Here is a 17,321-nt window from a genome sequence, read left to right on the forward strand (position 1 = left end):
CATTCAACATAATCTGATAAGGCTTGCATGATTTAAGAATACTTAAATTATGCGCCGGTCACGGTTCAGAATTTTGGATCGTGACAATAATACACTTATAATTAAGAATTATAAAGTAATTTAATATATTTATAACTAAAATTATTAAGAAATAGAGAAATGAAATATAATATTAGGTTGTATTTAATCTATAATTATACATACATATATAAATATATATAATTGTATTAAAAGTGTATAATACATCTATAAAAATTATAGAAAAACACATGTATAATTTTAGTTCTTGGTTCAGTTCTAATTCGGTGCGATTCTGATTTAGTTCTTAGTGAAAAACTAAAATTAAAACCAAAATATTAAAATAAATTCAGTTTGATATGGTTCTTAGATGGTTCTTCAATTCGGTTTGGGACCTTGTGAACTATACATAACCCTAGTCCATGCATAGAAAACTGCATACTTAAAATTAAGAAGAAATCTTTTTTTTTTTAAATTTTTCATTTCTTTCCTAAAGAATATCCAACGGTGACGGTGAGTGTGCCACTCAATTTGAATAAAATCTGAAATTCATGTAATTTAAAAAAAAAAAAAAAAAAACAAAGAATCTCTCTTTTTTCAAACAATTGATTAACATATATCTCTAATTTCTAAGTCTCTATTCACGTATTATTTACAAGGAAGATATCCTTAATCAAAGCTCTAATTGTTAACATAATTTCATAGAAAGAGATCCACCGCCCACGCAGGTTCACTTTTGTGACTTTAAGAAGGAACAAAGCAGGAGTGTTGCAACTCTTATCAAAAAGAAAGAAACTAATCGTCATATCAAAAACCAAATTGTGGATCAAGTGGGGTCTTCAAAAGTCTGAAATTTAAAATATATATATATATATACACATATTCATTGAAACCTCTGGTAAAAAAGAAAGAAAGATCATCAAAAAGAAATTAGAGCAGAAGTGTTAGTGGTTGACCTCTGGTCAAAAAGAAGGAAAGATCATCAAGGCTCTGTTCTTTCCAAGTCATTTCAGCATCTATGGGTTTCAAAAGTCTGGAATTTAAAAAAATTTATCGAAAGTTCCTGGAAGTTACAGAGGAATAACAAGCATGTTGCAGGCAATCATATAGTATAAAGTCCTCACACAGATTTATCATTTTGCCAAGTTCAATCTTCTTTTACTTCTAAGAGTCTACTTTCTTCCATATTGCTTGTCTTTCCTGCCAAATAAATGGCTTCTAGTTCATCTTCCCTCATCCCCTCTAAATTGAGCTATGATGTTTTCCTTAGTTTTAGAGGTATAGATACCCGCCCAAATTTCACTAGTCATCTTTATGCTGCTTTGAATCGAAAAAATATTACAACATTCATAGATGATGCTCTTGACAGAGGAGAAGAGATATCTTTAACCCTCTTGAAAGTGATCGAAGAATCAAAGATTTCAGTCATCATTTTCTCAGAAAACTATGCGTCGTCTCGATGGTGCCTAGATGAACTCCTGAAGATACTAGAGTGCATGAAAGCAATGGGGCGATTGGTTGTACCCATTTTCTATCATGTAAACCCATCTGATGTTAGAAATCGGACTGGAAATTTCGGAGAAGCATTTGCGAAGCTTAAAGACGATTCAAGGAGAGCGTAGACAGGGTGGAGAGGTGGAGTAGTGCTTTAAGGGAAGCAGCCAATCTATCTGGATGGGATTCCAATAACTATAGGTGACTCTTTTCAGCTCTGCTTCTGCATTAATATATAAATAATATATATATATATATATATATATATATATATATATATATATATATATATATATATATATTGTTCAACTTTTAAACTTTCCAGCCAAGAACTTAAAAAACCCCAAAATGATAATAAAAATCTTTACTCAATTTATTGGAAGAACTAACTTTTTTTATTTATGTCTATGGACTTATTATAGAAAAGATATGATTCCTAAGTTTATATGCATCCCAGAGTTCTTGGATCTTTCTAATCCCTCTCCAGGACAGAAAAATCAGGAAAAATAGAACAAGATCTGTTTGGGGAATGAAATTTATGATGTCAAATCTCACTGATATATAACTCTAATGCTATATATTAAGTTGCTAAAATTATGCTCGTTCTCTATTCATTTATTTATTATGATGAACTTGTTACGTCGTCTATTCACCTTATTTTTTTAGGCTTGAATCCGAATTGAGTGAAGAAGTCGCTGATCACATTCTGAAGAAATTGTATCCCATCTCGTTTACTGCTTCTACTGGTTTAGTTGCGATTGATTTACATGTTGATAAAATCAAATCATTGTTATGCATTGACCCAACAAATGTTCGGGTAATAGGAATTTGGGGAATGGGTGGTATTGGAAAGACCACCATAGCTGAAGTTCTAGTTAGTCGAATGTATAATCAATTTGATCGTATTTGTTTTCTTCGCAATGTTAGGGAAAAATCAGAAAAAATTGGGCTAGTTGACTTAAGAAAAATATTTTTTTCGGAACTCTTAGGGATTGGAATTAGAAATATAGAAATGCTCAGTGTGGTACCCACTTTTATTAAGGATTCACTTAAGAGAAAGAAAGTTCTTGCTGTTCTTGATGATGTTAATGATCCAGAACAACTAGAAGCTTTAGCTATAAATGATGATGATTGTTTGGGCTGGGAAGTAGAATCATTTTAATAAGCAGAGACAAACAAGTCCTTAGCAGTGCTGAAAAGATATATGAGGTTAAGGGATTGGATTGTAGCGATGCTTTTCAGCTGTTAAGTATGAAAGCCTTCAAACAAAACCATCCTCCGGTGGAATATAGAGAGTTGTCCAAAAGGGTAGAAACTTATTGTAAAGGTGTTCCACTAGCTCTCAAGGTTTTGGGTTCCTATTTGTGCGGAAGGACCTCTAAAGAATGGGAAAGTGCATTGAATAAACTGAAGGTATCTCGTTACTGCAACATTCTGAAAGTCTTAAAAATAAGTTATAATGCTTTAGATAGAACGGAAAAGAGCATATTTCTAGATATTGCATGTTTCTTCAAAGGATATGACAAAAGCTGGGTAGAAGATATATTAGACGATTGGGCAATAATTCGTCTAATGGATCAGTGTCTCATAACTATTGTGCATGGCAAGCTAGAGATGCACGATTTGATAGTGGAAATGGGTCAAGATATTGCTCGGCGGAAGGGTAACCGATTGTGGATTTCTACAGATATCTGTCAAATGTTGGCCACAATTGATAATAAGGAAAGTAAGAGAATTAATGCTATAAAAACTTTATAATATCATTTATTAGATTTTTCTTATCTAAACCTGATTTACTATGAATTTAAGATACTAGATATATGGTGGGATCCGCTTATTAAATACATGGATCTCACGTGTTTGTATCTTGGATTCATAATAGATTAGGTTTAGATAAGAATTTCTCTCATTTAAAGGAAAAATTACTAAGTCTTGATATATAAAATTTCTATGCCTTTGAATTGTTAATTGTTAGGCAAAGAAAGTAGTTGAAGGCCTATATTTGGACATCTCTACAATTGGAAGGGTATATTTGAATCCTGCCGTGTTCTCAAGAATGCACAACTTGAGATTGCTCAAATTGTACGGGAGTTCCTGGTTAAAGAAGGAAGGTACTGGCTCCATATTTGAATCTAGCGGATCAGATTGTCTAAAAAGTCTTCCTAACAAGTTGAGATTACTTCATTGGGAAGAATACCCTTTCAAGTCTTTGCCATTAAATTTTTCCATGGAAAACCTTGTCCACCTCAACATGCGAAATAGCAAAGTTGAAAAGCTCTGGAATGGAGTTAAGGTAAGCTTTACATATATATCTGTCTTTGTTTTTATTTTTTTTTCCTTTATAATTTCATCAATTAAAAATTTTATTGTTAACTCCTAAATTAAAAAAAAAAAAATTAGAGTTCACCAATCGAAAATTTTCAAGATATTTTAAGTAATTTTTTTCTTATCATTTTGTAAATAACTTAATGAATTTATTGAATAGAAAATCTTAGGATTAACTATAATATAGTCATAATTGTATATTATAGAGTAAAATTTTTGTTAACAAATCCTACATATTCATACCATATGTGGTTAATATAATTTTTTTTTCTTTAGTAAAAGGCTGATCATATCATATCATTTAGAAAGGCTAATGATTTAATTTAATTATTAGAAAGTTTCTCTACTACAAATTCTAATCTAATCCAAAACTTAGTATGTATAAGAGTGTCTACGGTGTTGGATTTAAGCTTTAAAGGAAAAATATGTTTATGTAAAATAATTAATTTAATTGAAAAATGTAAAGGAACATATTTATCTTTACACATAATAATAATAATAATAATAATAATAATAATAATAATAATAATAATTATTATTATTATTATTATTATTATTATTATTATTATTTTAAAACAATAAGATCTAACTGAACTTTTAAATATAACACTTTTTTTATTTAGAAAAAATTCATTTACAAATATGAAAATGTTTTCTAACATTAAATTAATGTATTGTTGCCACCTATATAGTCTAAAAAATATAATAAAAATAAATAATTTCATTACATTTTTGTAAATTGATTATTTATTTCTTATAATTAATGTAAATATTTTTAGCTAAAAAAATATATCAGTTAAAATATAATTATGCTTTTTATTTGCTTAATTAAAATTTTAATTTTAACAAAAGATAAATTTTACTTCGAAAGTGCATATTAAAATTATGAAAAATTATGAGCTGCCCCTCTTTGCATGCCACTGACTGTCTATATATGGGCTTTCTGAGAATTTATAGTTAAAAATGATTTCGTGTATTTGTGTTATGCAGTGTTTCCCAAACTTAAAATCTCTTGATCTTGCTTTCTCAAAGCATCTGAAAATAGTCCCCGATTTTTCTATGATGACAAACCTGGAAGAGATCATTTTTTATGGTTGTGAGAGTTTGATTAAGATTCCATCATCCATTCAGTGCCTGGAAAGACTCGATTCTCTTTATCTAACTGATTGCATAAAGTTGAGAAGTCTTCAACAAATGCCGAGAGGCATAAAATATTTAGAACTCACTAGTTCTGGAGTGGAAGAGTGGTCTCCGTCATCTATCCAATTTCTTGACAATCTTTTGGTCATAGATATTTCCCATTGCAAAAACCTTAGAAGTCTTCCAAGAATTATATATTGCAATACTTTTGTGAGACTTGATATCAGTTTCTGCCCAAATCTCATCATGGCTCCGCAGATTATGGAAAGTTCAGAAGTATTGCCCTCATCAAATAATGGTTTTGTTGAGTTAGATTTGAGAGGATGTAAAATGCTCAACGGTCTCCCAAATAGCACTTGCGAATTGAAACGCCTTGAGATTCTGGGTCTCCATGGCTGTTCAAATCTTGAGAAATTGTCTCCCTTATTTGGTTTACTTTCTTTACGATTTCTGTATCTAGATGGCACTGCACTTGTAGAAATTGCCTCTGACGTTGTTTCTTTGTCATCATTAGAATTACTGTCTCTAAGTGATACTCCAATGGAAGAATTGCCGTCATCAATTGGTCGTCTCTCTTCACTTGTTAGTTTGCATTTGAAGAGATGTAAAAACCTTAAGAGTCTCCCAAACAGCATTTGTGAATTGAAATGTCTTGAGGCTCTACATCTCAATGGCTGTTCAAATATGGAGAAATTGCCTCCTTTATATGGTTTATGCTCTTTAAAGAAGTTACTTCTAGGTGGCACTGCACTTGTAGAAATTCCCCCTGACATTGTTTCTTTGTCATCATTAAGTGATACTCCAATAGAAGAATTGCTGTCATCAATTGGTTGTCTCTCTTCACTTTTTAGTTTGTGTTTTAACGGATGTAAAAAGCTTAAGAGTCTCCCAAACAGCATTTGTCAATTGAAATGTCTTGAGAGACTATTTCTCAGTGGCTGTTCAAATCTAGAGAAATTGCCTCCTTTATATGGTTTATGCTCCTTAAAGAAGGTATTTCTAGATGGCACTGCACTTGTAGAAATTCCCCCTGACACTGCCTCTTTGTCATCATTAAGACGACTGAGTTTAAAGAACTGCAACAGACTCCGAAAGTCAGTATCAACTTCATATGTTGCACCAATACCATATCGTGAAGAACGCAGGGAATATGGTTATGAATTGAATTTTTGTAATTGCCTAAATTTGGACCAACACCATTATGGCAGATGCTCTCCGGAGAATTAAAGAATTAGCCATTGCTAGATGTGATGGAGTATTTTATCCTTATTTTTTTGTTGGTTTACCCGGAGGCAAAATTCCTGAGTGGTTGAGCTGTGAAGGCTTGGGAAATTCAATAGCAACTTTGTTCCCTCCTGGTTGCTTCAATAATATGTTCTTGGGTTTTGTTTTTTGTGCTATTATAGAATTCAAGGATCCTGGTTTTCGTGTGCGTGATTTACACTTAATATGTCAAATCAGTTTCAAAACAAATAATGGCTACGGAGAGGCCAGTTTTACAAGTGCATATTTCTGTTTGGAAAATACAATAGAATCAGATCATATGTTCTTTTGGTATGAAGGCCGTGACATTTCCTATTTAAATTGGCTCAAACAAAATTGTGACGTGGAGAACGAGGCATCATTCTACCTCTGCCCCGACGTTATGGACACCGACTATATGAAAAAGTGGGAAGTGAAAAGGTTTGGATTCCACTTGTTATGTGACAAAGTTGAGCTAAACAAATGCAATCCTTACATATGCAGAGAAGCCAATTTTCTGGAGCAATTCGAAGAAACAACAAATGCCAACAATAAGAGAAGCAGGGAAGACTTCTACTTCAGCAATATCAATGGCAACCAGGAGGTGGAAACACACCCTAAAGGATTAAGGCAAAATTTCTTTATGGAAGATTACTTTTCAAATGCTCAGGATGGGATTAACTACTACGCTACTATGGTTCCTTCAAGTTCTTCATGTGAATTTGCTCCCAAATTCTACAAATTTCTTTGAAATCCGTCCCTACTAATTGTGGAGAACTAAGGCTTGCAGCTCTCTTTTCCTGTAAGTCACCTCCATTTTTATATTTTTATATCCTTTTGATATTTTGATATATGACAATGTTTTGGCATTCAAACTCTTACATATCTAATCTAATTAAAATGCTATTAATGATGATTTGAAATTTGAATGAGATTCTTCGGTTTAAATCGAAAAATTAAACCAAATTGATTTTATTCTGATATTGGCTCTTTTGCCCCTATCACCACCAGCAAGCTGCGTCGACGTCTTCCAAATCTGGGCATCAACTATCTGATCTGTCGAGTCTCATTTGTTTTGGGCATCAACTTTCTGATCTGGCGAGTCTCACGAGCCCATCTCTCGCGACTTTAGCGGCGTCTTCCAGACTCACTCTACGCCAACCTCGGCCTTCTCCATCTTGCCAGTACGTTTCCAGAGTCGTTTCCGATACCAACCCTTCTCTATCTCTTGTGATTTTGTTATTTTTGGATGATATTGGTAATTTATTTTGATCTGTAGTGTTGGATTTGCTTTGAAATCTAAAGATTTATGTTTGATTTGTTTCGAATCTTGTGATCTGTAATATTGGATTTGTTTTGTTTTGGTTATTGAGATTTGAAGAACCAATGGATTGAAATAAATCAAACCAAGTTTAATTCAATTCATTTAGTTTTTTACTTTGGTTCGATTTTATTTTTCAAAAGAAAATACTGCAGAATTTTGGTTTGTCCGGTTCCTTTTTCTTTCAGAGAGTAATTTCAATTCAATTAATTTTCTTGGTCTGCAAAGTAGTTTTGTAAAATGTGAATTTCTTTCTTATTCTTTCTTTAATTATATTATTTAGATTTCCAAAATTATGATTACATGTCCCTTTGGTGAAATTACGAACACATAGTGATTTTATGAGTAGAAGTATTTTGCATGTCACATAAAGTGGTAAAGATGCATATATTAATTCTTCCTCAGAGACAATGGGAACTGTGTTTCTCAGTTTATTCCACACTTGCAATGAAAACTCATTTGCTGCTTCATAATAGATTTTATTTGGAATTCTATATGAAGCAGTATCTTCATACTCCAATAAAAGAAATCCCAAGATACTAATTAACAATTTCTACCGCTTGTGATTTATTTTTCCTTCTCGTTTTTCTTTTCTCAAGAACTGCTTCTCTTATACAAACTTTTTTTGACTCTCGACTTCCATTTCTCTTCTCCACTCAACAATTCAGAAGCTCTATGGTTTTTGTAGCCTCCAATTTCTCCCTCTCTAGCACAAACTTAATTAGCGACTATAAGTCTTCCATTTCAGGTGGGTTGCTTTTATGATCTAATGCTGCATAATCAATTACTAATTTGTAAAATTTGCTTCTCAAAAGAAGTTTGAATCGCTAGTTGCAGAAACTTAGGCATTTGAATCTTGCTTTTATTATTTAAAATCTGCATAATATGTTATGCTGAACATTTGCTATGTTGTATATGATTGAACCCATATGTCAACGTTACCTTCTTCTGTTGGTGCACCCTCTCCTTTTTGTTTGACCTTTCTTTTTTTTTGTTCCTTCACCTCTTTGAGAGAAAATTGCATGATCTCTTTCCAGGCAATTTGTATACAATTATAAATTTTTTAAAATTTGTAGCTGGCACCAATAACACCTCAATTATTGTCCAAATGTCCATAGTCATAATATTACGCATTTGGAAGAAAGGAGTTTTATTCGTATAGTTGATTCCTTGACTCTGTTCATCCTTGCTCTTCCTATGCGTATGTAGTATTTAAATTTGCGTACGTGCCTGTGCTGTGATGTTTCTTTCTATGTTTGTCCATGTTATTGTTTATCATGTAGATCTCTTCATACCATTAGAGAATGTTTAGTATATGTTTATTATGCTTCACCCTCTTCTGTGAAAAATTTTTGGCGGCTGAAAATGAAGAGGAAAAATAAACTCACAAACACATTTTGACACTTGTTAAGGTTGTTACCTCCTCTAGTAAGTTTCAACATAGTGCTTTGTGATTTTTCTCTTTGTGGTTATGCTAGTTGAGTTTGTAGGACCATGAAAATTTTCTAACACTCTTTCTGTGATTAAGTTGGTAAGTGGGGAAAGAATTAATTGCAAAGCAGAAGCAGCTCCTGGGTTTGTGTCACTTTAGAAACAAGAATCTAGTCCTTTGCTTTGTACGCTAGTTAAAGAAAAAACAAGTAAAAAATCTTGATTGATGATTTTTTTTTTTCTTTGATGAAGATTCCAATCCTTTTGCTAGCTATTAAATTATAAACCTTCCTTTAGGCAGCTGTTAAATGATTTTATGCAGCTCTTTCTTTCATCAAAACCAACTTTTAAGTGAGTGTGTGACTTCTTTTAAGATCTTTGCTTTATTTAGGGTAATGATCAACAAAAAAAGAAAGAAAAAAAAAATTCATATTGCATTTTCTTTTTACTTCCATTTGATTTTTATTGGACTCTTTGAGGACCAATCTCTTATTACTATATTTTAGTGCTCTTGGCCAAATCCATTTGAATCATACCCTCTAGCCATGATTTTTTATTTGATGCATTAATTCAGTGGGATTATGAATTACTCTGTTTATAAAGCTAAAATCATCAACTTCTTAATTAGTAAACCAATTTATTTGATTGCTAAATTTGTGTTCTATTTGTCCTAATTGTGAAGTGATTTATTCCAGAATTTGTTGAATAATTGACATATGGGATGGAGAAAACCGGTTTTAACATAAGGATGGATGACAAATTTTAATAAATGATTCAATCGTGTAATTCCCGCTGTCAGTTGCAAAACCATGCAATCATTTGCCAAATCTCAGGTTCTGCTTTTCTGATCACTAATGCTCACCATCATTGTTGTCCCTTTTTCCCCTATGCTTCCCATCAGCAGCGTTGTTTGTTTTTTTGTTTTTTCTTTCCTTTTGGCTTGATTGGGGTTCTTAAAACAATTTCAGTATCGCTGCTCCTTATAGTCCTAAAAATAATTTATAGACATTAAAACTTATTGACAAATAATCTTCACATGGATATGGATGGTATGGAGTTCATGGAATGGTATAGGAGAATAAAGATTTTTTTTTTAAATGGATTTGGATGGTATGGAGTTCATGACAAAAAATGTCCAGATTAATTCGATTATATTATTATTTATGATAAATAATTTTTTTTTCTAATCATCCCCTAATACTAGTGTACCTTAATTAAGATATTTTTAGTCTGAGAATTCCGATCATCCATATGCAGTATCATATTTAACAAGAAAAAAAAGATATTTTAATCAATATAGAGACAATTATTCCATTTCAAATCCAATTTAGCTCTAAAAAGAAATTTAATTAAGATGTATAAATTGTTAAATTTTTGGGGAAAGCACAATATAGTAACCTGTTTGTCATGCTTTTTCAATTCAAGGATTGAAGAAAATTTCATGACAAATCGATTATTGAACTATCACGTCGTTAACAAATCGAGGGAAAAGGGCTAACGCCATTAAGTGCACTTATGGGTAGTAACTAAATTAGTTTCTTCACCTCTTAGCAAAGTGACATAAAGAAATAATTTCACCTTTAATAAAATTTTGATATTCTAATTTATTGACATCATTAGCATCTGTAATTTATGAAAATGCTCTGCAATTTATGATAAACAGTAGCTTCCACCATTCTAAAATCCTTTTTATTCACATTCATATTCAATTTCTTGCATGGATCATGAAATATGTGTATGTATATTCAACTTTTTTAAGCTAAAGTTTCATCTCTAACATGATTTCCATTCTTGATGGAGTGTACTTAGTTTATGTTTTCAGAAGAAGAATTGTACTGCTGATTCTTTAGCACATTGAAACTTGTGGCATTGAAATTAAGGCTCTTATGTGAAATTGCATTCTGCAGCTCATTGTGTTCAATTCTGGCCTGATCCTCCAAATGAGATATTGAGTTTCCTCACAGCAGATGCAGTGGTAGTGACTCTGTGTTAACTCAGATTTCGAGCCTATTCGTGTGACTATAATTGAGTTTCCTCACAGAAGATGCACTCTAATTTGGTCTCTTTGGAAAAACAGGAACGAAGCGCTTTGGAATTCTAATCAGATTACAAGCTCTGCTTCCTCCTTCCTGAATCAGTGATTAGCTGCCCAAGTTAGTGACCATCCATCCCATTCTGACTACTCTTCGACAGTTTCTGTGGCTGATTTGTTGAAATGGCACAAGCCTGCTTCGGGATTCTTGAAATGCAATACAGATGCTTCCTCCCGTCCGCATCATAACAAAATTGAGCAGGTTGGGTTCTTTGTGATTGGTGAGGACAGCTGATTAAGGCTTGCTAATTGAGCTTCTTGGTCCACCTGATCCGAAAATCACTGAAGCTCTCTCTCTCCAAGAAGCTCTTAGCTTGATTGATGGAAGGGGCATGTGATACGGTGTGTCCGCAAGTGCACGGGTCACAGTAGTATAGTTTTAAAAAAAATGATATCGATCCCACAGGGAATTGTGCTTAAATTGGAAATAAAAGTATAAGCTAATTAGAATGACAAAAATTAAAGATGTAAAATGAAATTCGGAATTAAAATTGGTATTTGAGGAATTAAAACTAAATCAAACAATTAACTAAAATTAATTAAACTAGATTACCAAAAATTAATTTGAAATTTCTATTTATGAAATTGAGAGGAATTAAATCTAAAATCAATAAAAATTAAAGTGATTCTAGAGATTGGATTTAAATTGTATTTAAATTTAAATTGGATTTAAATTGAAATTGCTATTTAAATGATTTGGAGGATTTAAATCTAAATTCAATGAAAATTAAATTGATTCTAGAGATTGGATTTTCAATATTGTTTCCATGTGGTTTATCCCTAATTTAGCCAAACACATGAGAATTGCAAATTTGAGGGAAATCAATTCTTAAATTTTTGAAACCTTTTTCAAGCATCTCAAAATTGGTTTTCATTAAATCAAACCCTGTTTTCACGGTATTTCAAACCTAACAAAAACCCAATTAATGCTTCAATTGATTTTTGGAAAGTTCCCCTTAATCTTCTTAGCTTATTTCTAACACCAAGAAAATAAAGTTTATTGCAAGATTATCCATCCCCAATATTCACTTTTCAGTCCATCTATTAAGGATTAAAACTTAACTTAATGAGGGCCCATTCATCAAGCAAGGCAACAAGCTCACAAGCAATAAATCAAAATGTAACAAATCCCATTTAAATGGCTAAATCAGTTCAAAAACCACAATACAAATCAATATTTACAAACCCATCTCTAGAATCTCTATAAACTACTCAAAAATCATTGTTTAAAGATAAACCCAAATGAAGAAATGAAGAAATAATGGAAATGTAAGCTAAAGGGGTAGAAAAACCCAGAAATATGCTGCAGATTCTGCTGCACAAAAGTGCAGAAAACGTGATCTGCAGCTGCTGGAAAAAGAATGCAGAAAGTGCTCCTCCTTCTCTCTTTCTAACTTTTCCGAATTTGCCTCCCTTGCTCTCTATGGAAAGAAAATGATAAAATGAGGCTTTATATAGGCTAAGGATCTGCCCTAGAATGGGTAAAAGGGGGAAGGTTCCAGAGAAAGTGAGGTAAAAAGCTGGAGTAACGGAAATGCCACGTCAATAATTTCCAGTAAAAATGACATAAGCCGAGTCAGTTGTGTCGTGGGTTGTGTTGCGGGTTGTGTCGCTCTCGGCGTGAATATCTGACGATTTACACAAGCTGCGACATAAGCTAATTTGGTTGCGCTGCAGGTTGTGTCGCTCTCGGCCATTTTTTTACTCAACTTCAAAATTTTTGCAATTCGACTTTAATCTCCTCCAAATGGCTACTCTGATCAAATTTCTCCAAATTTACCCTACAAAACAAATAAATTCCAAAAATTAAACTAAGAAAAGTGAAAATTGCAAAATTGACTAAATATATACTAATATCTATAATAATGGCCATGAACAAGGGTAAATTATGTGCAAAAATTACACCTAAATGATGATCTAAAATGCATGCATCAGCATGCATATCACCTAATTTATTAACTTATTCAACCTTGATTGAATGCTGATGCTGTTCCTTATCCTGCACTTATAGATGCCCAGTGCAAGAATTTATAAGTGAAATCTGCTGTGACTTTATTTGATGAGATGACTAAGCAGGGAATCAAGCCTCATGTTGTCACTTATAAGGCAACTCAAGAAAATTACAGTGGCAAGCAGGAAATTTTGTCCATCTTAAATGCTTGCAGGTGCGTAAAATGCAGCAATTGTTGTCGTTTTCTATAATAAGATTACTACCATGTTGTGAATGTTTAAGAATGAGAACATGCTATATTTACACTGTAATTTTGGTGCATTAGCATCTAAGGAAAATTAAACTGTAATTTTGGTGCATTTGCATCTGAGGAAAATTTATATCTGTTGCAAATTTTTATCGTATATGAAAAGTAAAACCTGCAAACTGATAATACTAGTTCCAGTATGGAAGCAAGTATAAGTACTCCCGTAATTTTAATCTTATTTTAAGTTCAGAATTAGCAGGGTTAATATTGATGTATTGTTTTTCGCTCATTGAGAGAAGTATTGCTTTACTTTTTATTTTTTGTTTCATTATTGTTCCTTAATGGTGCATGTGGCTCGTGGTCAATGCTAAATCAAGAAATATATGCATAGTGAATAATGGTGAATGGAAGGTCACTGTTCATGTTTCTAAGATTTTATGACCCTTTTGTGGCGTTTCCTTTGCTCTTTGTTCACTTATACCTTGACAGTAAACCATCAGCATCAGAAACAAATCAAGCAGTTTACTATACTAGGATTTCTTGTCAACAATGACTAGCAGAATTGCAAATACCCTTCTAGTGGATCTCTTGTAAAGTTTCTTGTGGCACATATTTATGGGCAAAAGCATGTCAAGAACTGAGATTATCAGATTTTTGAAGCGCTAATATATTTCTTGCCTGTCACTTTTCTGCCTGCTTTGTATCATATAGCTTGTTTTAGATACGTCAAGGATATTTAACATCGAATATGGATATGTTTTGATTTGTGTCTCTCTGGATGCAGTCGCTGAGATTCCTTTGGAGATGCTTCGATTTTATTGGAGGAGCTTTGATTATTTGATTATCAGGTGTATGGCGTGGCATACATACTTGTAAGGGCTTTCGCGATGTAATTTTAGAGTCTGGTTCTTTGCTGTTGGTACAAGCTCTCCACTCCAATCAGCATGATCTCTCTTATTTTGATTCTATTGTCACTGATTATGAATTTTCTTCTTAATTAATTCTGCTCTATTTCTTCTACTGGTAAATCAGTGAACACTGTTGTCCATTGCTTAACACATACAATTTAGGGTGCAATTTAGTTTTTAGTCAAATCTCCGGGAGTGGGGGCTTACACTGTTGTCCACTGCTTAGCACATAATTTAGTTTTTAGTTTAATCTCCAGAAGTGAGGTCCTGTCACTCATAATTTCTTATGATGATTTATCTTAATGCAATTTCGTTTTGTTTTCAAAAAATATATATATATATATATAATTGCGACAAAAGTGATGCAATGAACATCTCAAGTTTGTGAATTCACCTGACCTGCCCAGTTAAAGTATTTCTATTTTTTTTTTCTTTTTAGTTTCATTCGTCTATCTTGGAAGGGAAAACTTGACACTTTCTAATTATCTATTTGTGTCAGTATTCTGCATTTACATATAATTCTCATTAATATGTATAGTTAATTGCATTGATAACGCAATCTCATGTAAAGATTCTATCGCCTATTTGGATTCATTTTACAATTCTAATAAATCCTTTTGTAAAACTTCAAGAAAGAATTAAGAAATTGGAGTATGAATATGGGGCTTTTTATAAAACTCCAAGAAGGAACTAAGAAATTACTTTTTCGTGATAAATTCAGAAACAGAATGCTTTTTATTTACTTTTATTTGACTTGTATTGGACTGTTTTGAGATCAATCTCTGATTATTATATTTTAATGCTCCTGGCCAAATCCATTTAAATCATACCCTCTAGTCATGTTTTTTCATTTGGTGCATCAACTCAGTGGAATTATGAATTACTCTGTTTATAAAACTAAAATATCAACTTCATGATTAGTAACCCAATTTATTTGATTGTTAAATATGTGTTCCATTTGTCCTAATTGTGAAGTGATTTATTCCAGGATTTGTTAAATAACTGACATATGGGATGGAGAAAGCTGCTTTTAAAATAAGGATGGAGGACAAATTTTAATAAATGATTCAGTTGTGTAATTCCTGCTGTCATCCGCAAAATCATGCAATGATCTCTTGCAGATCACTAATGCTCACCACCGTTGTCCTTTTTCTCCCCTATACTTGCTTTCAATGGTGTTGTTTGTTTGTTTGATTGCTTTTTTTTTTTTTTTCTGTCCTTCTGGCTCGGATTGAGTTGGTTAAAACAATTTCAATATGATATTAGGAACAATTGAACCTTAAACTGATGGGTTGAAAATGGAGTTCTGAAACTTGTAATCAGATAATAATGGAAAATACCCTTTTATCTCTCCCAATTTTCACTCACTACAACACGTGGATGCAAATTAACTAAAATAAAATAATGAAAGAAGGGAAATGGAATTGAAAAACAGAAGAGCTTGTATTGAAATGATGAATTAGGATACTCAATTTCAACAACAAATTCTGACATCCACTCAATCAATACAGTTCCCGTGCAATAAATCTTGCTTTGATTAGGTTCTCTATATTTAAGCTCTTCCCCACCTGCTGCAATTCCTTCAGTATCTGCCACGGCATGGTCTCCGTAATTCTCTCTAGCCAACCCCTTTCCTCCAGCTGCATTCTTCCAGAATATTTCCTCCCAATTCCTTCAGCAGCTTCCATTTGTTTTCTGTGATAAGGGCCTTGGGTCTGATTCCAAACCTCCCGGGCCTAAGCTGCTATCACTGCTCCTAACAGTCCTAAAAATAAATTTTAATATCGCCGCTTATTTTTCTTGTTTGTTCTTATTTTTGACTTTATCGATGAAATGCGAGTTTGATAATGTATTGGTAGTGGTGATGAAAATATTCATAATTTTAAATAAAATAACGTTTTAATAAAATAATATTATATATTAAATTTTTATTATTAATTTAATTACATTCCATGTATATAAGTAAAAAAAAAATTGAGATTGTAATGGTTATTATATTACATTTTTATCCTTTTAAATAATGTAATATTTAATTTAATATATTGTATTACATTACAACTTTAATTTCATTATATAAATGATTACATTCCATTACATTATGTTATACTAAATGTAACTTAAAGGCCAAGTCTACCCATTTATCCAAAGTCCAAGATTCATGACTTAAAAGAATAAGTAGCAACTAAGTAAATGTACAGGCACATTCAGTTGAATGCAGTTTGCTTTGAATAAGTTAAAGAATAGTTAATTAACATGGTTGAGCAAGTTAGAGCAATTAATAGCGATGGCTAATCTTAGGAGTAGTTAAAGTAATGAAGTATTGGGTGTGGTCGAGCAACATCAGTTAGATTAAGAGCAACACATACAACATAAAAGCCCCCTTTCCAATCCAATTAACAATTAAAACAAACAAATATTTTATTTTCAATTAACAAGCATTCTATAGTTTATAGATCAACTCTCAATTTACTTTTTATTATCAATTGCACTTTACATTTTCAAGCAATTTAGATTTTAATTTAATTTCAATTAATATTCCATTAACTTTCACTGCACATTTACTTTTCAAGCAAACCTTTATATTTGTAAACGTACAAATTAACTTTTTTTTCTTATAAACAAGCAATCAATTCATTTTTTTCAAGTATTGCCTTTACATTTTTAAAGTAATCTTTTATTTTTAACAGCATAGTGATTTATTTTCTAAATACACTCAATTTTTATACACATAATTTTTATTTCTCATTATAATGGGTTCAATTGGAAGTTAAAAAGGGGCACAATTCATCATTTCACACTGGGATCTTAGCATCTTTGCCAAGTCACAGTCCATTAATATGTATTTTTTTATTTACTTAGCAGGTCAAAAATTCATTCCACACGTAAATAATATCTTATTAATAAATTTATAAAAGGTTTAGATACTGTTTCTCGTCAGCAATGACTAGCAGAATTGCAAATACCCTTCTAGTAGATCTCTTGTAAAGTTTCTTGTAGCACATATTTATGGGCAAAAGCAGGTCAAGAATTGAGATTATCAGATTTTTGAAGCGCTAATATATTTCTTGCCTGTCACTTTTCTGCCTGCTTTGTATCATATAGCTTTTTTTAGATACGTCAAGGATATTTAACATCGAATATGGATATGTTTT

At 32.1% G+C, this 17,321-nt stretch overlaps 2 long non-coding RNA genes and 1 pseudogene across 2 annotated transcripts; all 3 read left to right on the forward strand.

Annotated features, from left to right (window-relative positions):
* The first annotated feature begins 1,229 nt into the window (after positions 1–1,229).
* On the forward strand, positions 1,230–6,970 carry LOC110659139 (disease resistance protein RPV1-like; annotated as a pseudogene).
* A 57-nt stretch (positions 6,971–7,027) lies between these two features.
* LOC131177756 (uncharacterized) lies at positions 7,028–11,379 on the forward strand. The gene is made up of 3 exons (XR_009147068.1): positions 7,028–7,403; positions 8,209–8,288; positions 10,794–11,379. It is a non-coding gene; the product is annotated as an uncharacterized LOC131177756 (long non-coding RNA).
* A 1,626-nt stretch (positions 11,380–13,005) lies between these two features.
* Positions 13,006–14,375, forward strand: LOC131177761 (uncharacterized). Its single transcript, XR_009147070.1, has 2 exons — positions 13,006–13,228; positions 14,046–14,375. It is a non-coding gene; the product is annotated as an uncharacterized LOC131177761 (long non-coding RNA).
* Positions 14,376–17,321: the final 2,946 nt, after the last annotated feature.

Source organism: Hevea brasiliensis, unplaced genomic scaffold, assembly GCF_030052815.1.
Source record: "Hevea brasiliensis isolate MT/VB/25A 57/8 unplaced genomic scaffold, ASM3005281v1 Scaf81, whole genome shotgun sequence".
Taxonomy (NCBI): Eukaryota; Viridiplantae; Streptophyta; class Magnoliopsida; order Malpighiales; family Euphorbiaceae; genus Hevea; species Hevea brasiliensis.